Here is a 6,882-nt window from a genome sequence, read left to right on the forward strand (position 1 = left end):
AAGGAAAGGATGACCTTCACTCTCAACATGACCAACAGCACAGAAAGCCGTATGAATGTGAAGTGAGCCACATTTCTCTAGAAAAAGTCATTGTCCATCCAAATTGAGACGAAAGATCTGTGACATGCATTCGTTTCCGATAGGGCACTTTCCTCTTCTAAAGAAAGAGGAAGCGTGTATTTGGATATGTGAGAGGTGGGGGCAGTTTCACAATGAGCTTTAAGAGATATGACATGCTGCCAACCTTTCACAAAGAAAGAACTTCACAAACAATTTCCCATGCAGAGGCAATACAGAACAAGATGTGCTACATATAAACGCAACATTGTAACGATTGTCTCATGCATTTCTCCTCATAGGTACACCTTGCTAGTACCTGGTTGGACCTCCAAAACTGCCTAAGGTTTTCATGGCATAGATTTAATAAAGTTCTGGAAACATTCCTCCGAGATTTTAGCCCATATTGACATAATAGCATCACGCAGTTGCGGTAAGATTTGTCCTCTGGACATCCATGATGTGAATCTCCTGTTCCACCACATCCCAAAGCTACTCTATTGGACTCACTGTCATGTTCAAGAAACCAGTTTGAGATGAGTTGATCTTTGTGTGTGTTATCCTGCTGGAAGTGGCCATCAGAAGATGGTCATAAAGAGACGGAGATGGTCAGCAACAATACTCAGGTCGGCTGTGGCGTTCACAGCTTTTCTGAATTGCTAAAACACTTAACCCCATTCTCTGAACCAAATTCTCAATAGCCTAAACCTATTTGTCGAATAAATCACTATTTCTGCGAAACCCTAATCAAGTTCAGGCAGTTAGACACTGTTTGCAAATCTCCTGCACTCTTTTTGCAGAACTCTAAACACTCACTAAAACACATTTTGCACTGTGACACGTTTGTCATCGTTGACAGACAACAGTTCGAAATTGTTCACACTTATTTCTTATAATGTGATCAAACCAACTGTATGAAATACGAGCCAGTTCAGAGTGCATAGATGACACAGGTGCACAATCTGAGAGGGAGAGGAGGAAGAGGATGAGGACGAGAAAGAGCAAGGTGTGGACAGTGTTGTCAAAGTGCTGGATGTGTCAGACTGGAAGGTTTTTTTTCCTTCGTCTGGCAAGAGACAACATTGCCTGTGATGTGGACGAAGTCCTCAGGCCAGAGCCAGCAGGATGACGTGATGCTGAAGCAGAATCAATCTCTCATTGACCTTGATTTTCCAGTTGCACAACGTATTTGAGTGTACCGTAACATGCTTTTCATTTAGAGTTTTATTTGACCCCTTTGACTTTTGCAGTTTTTACAGTATGCAAGTGCTGAATAAACAGACATTCAATAGGCCTATGCTATTCAATATTCAGTACAACACTATACTTGCAGTGCATACAATATATTCACCTTAATCAGCTGCAATCACTATACTTTTTTATGTAATCGCAAAAATTGTTTACTGTAACAGTATATATATTTTTTCTGTAATGGTCTGGATGCTGTGTTCTCCATATTTTGTGATGTAGTCTGATCTGTAGTGTTTATTTTATTGACTCGTGTGTATGATCTGAAAGCATTGCTTGATTTTGAGTACAGGTGAAATGGCTTTGAAGCAATTGTTTGACTTTGCCAGAAGAGTCAATGGTTTTGTGAGTTTAGTTTGAAAAATTGGATTTGTGTTTAATGTTGTGAGAAAATGGGTGAAGGTTTCAAGAAAGGTGTCTTAGCAATTGTGAAAAACTGTAATCGATGCTCAAATTGGTACCGAGGGACCCAAAGTGTGCCAGGAAAATATCCTCCACACCATTAACACCAGCAGCACCAGCTGAACCGTTGATACAAGGCAGGATGAATCTCTGCTTTCATGTTGTTTATGGCAATTTCTGACCCGACCATCTGAAAGACTCATCAGACCAGGCAACGTTTTTCCAATCTTTTATTGTCTAATTTTGTTGAGCCCGTGTTAATCGTATCCTCAGTTTGCTGTTCTTATCTCACAGGAGTGTCACTGGTGTGTCTTCTGCAGCTGTAGCTCTTCTGCTTCGAGGTTCAACATGTTCAGAGATGCTCTTCTGCAGACCTCGGTTGTAACGAGTGGTTATTTCAGTCAAAGTTGCTCTTCTATCAGCTTGAACCAGTCTGGCCATTCTCCTCTGACCTCTGGCATCAACAAGGCATTTTCACCCACAGAACTGCCGCTCACTGGATATTCTCTCTTTTTCAGACCATTCTCTGTAAACCCTAGAGATGGTTGTGTGTGGAAATCCCAGTAGATCAGCAGTTTCTGAAATACTCAGACCAGCCGTCTGGCACCAACAACCCTACCACATTCAAAGTCACTGAAATCACCTTTCTTCCCCATTCTGATGCTCAGTTTGAACTTCAGCAGATCGTCTCGATCATGTCTACATGCCTAAACACATTGATTTGCTTCCATGAGATTGGCTGATTAGATATTTGGATTTTCAAGCAGTGAACCGGTGTACCATAAAGTGGACGTATATTGCCTATTATGATTATGTTGGGTGTAATGCATAGCTAAGTAATTAAGTACTGTAATTTAATTACTTTTCTCTTTTAAAAGTAAAGGGATTACTCTTAATTTTTCAGTTTTTTCTGTAATTGCATGAATTACTGTATAGACTATAGAACAATTCTATATAAAACCATGTGTTTTTAACATCAAAACAAGAGCATTTAACATAACTTAACGGCTAATGATAGAGATTTTAACGTGACCTTCTCCCTTTAAATACTTTGGTCAGTTCAAGAATAATTTATGCAATTTTATATAAGTTATTTGAAAAAAAGAGAGAAGAGCAGTTTTACGTCTATCCTTGTATTGTTCAACTGGTTGAGGTTGATATGGGATTCAGAAAGTAATTAGTAATCCAATACTTTTTAAGAGAGAGAGTATTAGTACGGTAATCTAATTACACTGGTGAAGATGTAATTTGTAGCTAGTAATTAATTTCTTTTTAGATTAAATTACTGAACACTGATTTTTGTATAATAGGCAATTGAGCCCATCAAGCCAATTTTTTACAAGCCATATAGCTAATTTATATAGTCTAAAATCTTAAATCTTTATTCTTAAATCATTTAAGTATTTTAAATATTGTATTGAGTTTGTTGAAAAAATATTTAGTAAATAATTGTTAAAAACAGTCTAATTTAAATGATAGAATAAGGCAATTATTTTAAGCTATAAAAAGTCAAATTATAAAATTTTCGAACAAAGTATACATGTCAAATCATTACAATACAATATTCATTTATAAAGCACTTTTAAAAACAACCAAGGGTGACCAAAGTGCAGTATAGAACAGAAAAAATAAATAAAGAAACACAAAACAATCGATAAACAACAATCGTACCTAAATCAAGGAGTATTAAAAGCCAAAGAAAATAAATAAGTCTTTAAAGAAGATTTGAAGGTGGAAACAGAGGGAGCTAATCTAATGTAGAGAGGTAGACTGTTCCAAAGTTTTGGGCCTGCAGTCGCAAAAGCGCAATCGCCTCGTTTTTTAAGTCTAGATCTAGGCACAATGAGTCAACAGTGATCACTATCTCAGAGTCAGAAGGAGTGTACAGACATATTACACACTATGTAGACGGGAGAGAGAAGACTGAGAGACACCACCAGTTTTAATTTTGTTTAAATTTATAAAATTACTTGAAAGCCAAAGCTTAAGCTCATTTAAACAGGCCAACAGGAGTTGTAAACCATTTTTATCGTTATGTTTTAAAGGAAAATAAATCTGAGTATCATCAGCGTATAGATGAAAGGATACTCCGTATTTATTAAAAATGGAAGCCAGAGGTAGCATATACAGGGTAAACAATACCGGCCCGAGGATTGATCCCTGTGGGACTCCACAGTTTAGAGGTACACTAGAGGAGGACTGATGACCAATACGAACACTAAAACATCTGTTGGTCAGATAAGAACGGAACCACTGTAAGACTACGCCACGAAAGCCCACATATATCTCCAGACGTCTCAACAGGACCTCATGGTCGACTGAATCAAATGCAGAACTCAGATCTAATAAAACTAAAGCCATGGATTTCCCCGAATCAGTTTCTGTGAAAATATCGCTTGAAACTCTTAAAATGTTTCATGGAGAGAATTTACAGCCAAGTATGATTGTAATTGAGTCAGTGCAACTCTCTTAAGGATTTCTAGAAATAGGACGGAAGTTAGAAAGAGAGGAAGTTTTTTTTTTTTTTTAAGATACGGCGTCACTACAGCAACTTTAAGACTGTTAGGGAAGGAACCAGTAAACAGGCATTTGTTAATAACCAATAACAGGCCAGGGCCAACTGTCCATAATTTGTCTCAGGAAAAAAGGTGGAATAATATCCTGAGGACAGATAGTAATTTCATTACATGAGTCCAGATCAATCAGCTCAGACTTAGAACATAATGGAACATCATTATATATGGAGTTAGCATGCATGAAACAACTAAAATAACATATTCACATTCATCAGACCTGTTGTAGCTTCAGTACTCAATACTTTTATTACAAATGTTGTTGTTGTTTTTTTGTTTTTGTATTTTGGCCTCTGGACCTCTTATCACATAAAGGAATTCATAATCGACTATTATTTCTGTAATTTTTTGGAGTACCTGAATGTGTTAGGAGAGAGTTTACAACCTAATGTGCGTGTTTCCAGTAGCTCTTTGGGACTGATGTATAAATAGTGTTGAGAGCTGTGTGCTCTGCGTTATGGTCCTGAATAGCTGCTTTGTTGAGTGTTAAGTTACACTGCTGAAGCAGTCATGAGCTTATGAGTGTGTGTGTGTGTGTGTGTGTGTGTGTGTGTGTGTGTGTGTGTGTGTGTGTGTGTGTGTGTGTGTGTGTGTGTGTGTGTGTGAGAGAGAGAGAGAGAGAGAGAGAGAGAGAGAGAGAGAGAGAGAGAGAGAGAGAGAGAGAGAGAGAGACACTATTTGCCTCAATTGCCATCTTAAATATATGCTGTAATCAATCTGTGAACTCCCAGATCTTGTGATGTTACTTTAGAGAGCATGAAAAGGGTAATGTTAAAGGGGAAGTTCACCCAAAAATGAACATTCAGAAATTTAGAAATAAGCTTAAAGTATCAAAGAGCACTGTTTGCCATAATATTACACAATGTTTTGTCTGTGAATTGAAGTACATTTTTATATTATTCCCTGAAAATGAATGCAGAGAACATTTTTTTGGGAGAAGTATTTATTAGAGGTTCATCTTTCACGTTTAGTAATTTATCTAGCTAACATATGTTTAGATATTAAAGGGTCCAAGACAAGTTTGAGCTTTTTTATTTTATTTTATTTTTTATCTAGGCCTAAATTGAGCAAAACTACAGTCAATGTCAAACAAACACATTGATTTGGAAGAAATATTTGAACCCTTTATGAAATATGCAAATGAAATGAATATATTCAATAAATTATTTTTACTGAAACATATATATGAATATATTTTATAACTGAAATATATACATTACTCATTAAATACACCAATGTACAGTAAACATATAAATATATAAACAACATAGGCTATAAACATAAAAATGTTAAATAAAACGTAAATTGTGGAATCGGCATAGGTAATAATCTAGAATTGGAGAAAAACAAATAGCTAATGTCAACAATGTTGCCTTTTTACACATCTAACGTCATGAGAACCTTATCTCGGACAGACAAAAATAGATTGTTTTTTGTACATCTGTGTGATAACTTCACAAGACTAAACTGTAGCCTATGATGGCTATACATTGAGTCAATGGATGTGTTAATTCAACATGACATAATATACACATTAATGGAGGGGTCATATCGCGAGGAATCTGCACAGCAGTGAAAGGGTGGCAAGAGTGACGTAGATCATGACCGCGTCCCCGGAGCAATCCATTACATACAGACAAGCAGATTGTAATTACCCCAACAACGTTAATAACTAAGCTACTAAAAGCAATAAAACGAAGTACACGTGTTAGTTGTAAAGCATTCCGAATGATTAATATGATATTTCTGGTAAGCAGTTGTTCAGCACTACAGAAGCGAGAAGCCCGAGAGGTCTGATCCCCCCTCTGGGGTGTCAGTGGTTCAGTCCACTGTAAAATTCCGAGAATTACAAGCTGCGTCTTCTCAGAAGAGTTCTTCCAAGAACTGTCTTCGCTGGACTCTTCCAAGAAAAACACACCAGGTGACTCTTTTCTATCTAGCAAAAGGTCTAGACCAAACAACAGACGCTCTAGTCTAGAGAAACGAGATGTTTCTACACTTAATTTTATATTGTTTTAAACCAGACTAACGTTACTTTCTTGTATTTAGACGTGTCGAGTTAATTACGCAACTCCACTTTTGTCGGCCTAATTGCGTGGATAACTAATCTTATTCGTCTCATATATCAGTTTCAATCTGTTACAGTAAATTCAGTGATGTTCAGTAGATTTAGGAAGCTCACTACTCGGGAGTGTGTAATAACGACAGGTTTACGCAACTTTATATGGGTGGGAAACTAAGTTTATTGCCTAGAGTAGACAGTCTGTGTGGTCGTAAAACAGTGGACGCGTATAGATCATAAATGTTAAATTGTTTCATAATCACTGCATTTTTAGAATACATTTTTACAGGATTTCTCTGAATTTGTCATTCGGCCATGCGCATGTGATTATATATATGCTGGTGAACTCTCAAAATGATCCATTTAATGGAAAATGTTATAAATGATCAATGGTTAATTGTCAGCACGCGAACATAATTATTTTATGTTCTGTTAGGATTGCGTCAGCATTCAAGCACATTAATGAGATTAATTACTGTATGTGTAGCTACTGTAATCTCTATCTCACCGAACATTCATGTGTCAAACCGAAACGCCTGG

The 6,882-nt window shown here is 36.8% G+C and overlaps 1 protein-coding gene across 2 annotated transcripts in view; it reads left to right on the forward strand.

The window, feature by feature from the left end:
• Positions 1–5,914: 5,914 nt before the first annotated feature.
• bcl6ab (BCL6A transcription repressor b) overlaps positions 5,915–6,882 on the forward strand; it is a 7,148-nt gene continuing 6,180 nt past the window's right edge. Inside the window, exon 1 of one of the 2 annotated variants that reach the window (XM_079875914.1) lies at positions 5,915–6,201. The gene's annotated coding sequence lies outside the window, so the exon portion shown is untranslated. The other variant, XM_079875915.1, reaches the window with a different exon arrangement.

This window comes from Squalius cephalus (assembly GCF_949319135.1).
Source record: "Squalius cephalus genome assembly, chromosome: 7".
In the NCBI taxonomy this organism is placed as follows: Eukaryota; Metazoa; Chordata; class Actinopteri; order Cypriniformes; family Leuciscidae; genus Squalius; species Squalius cephalus.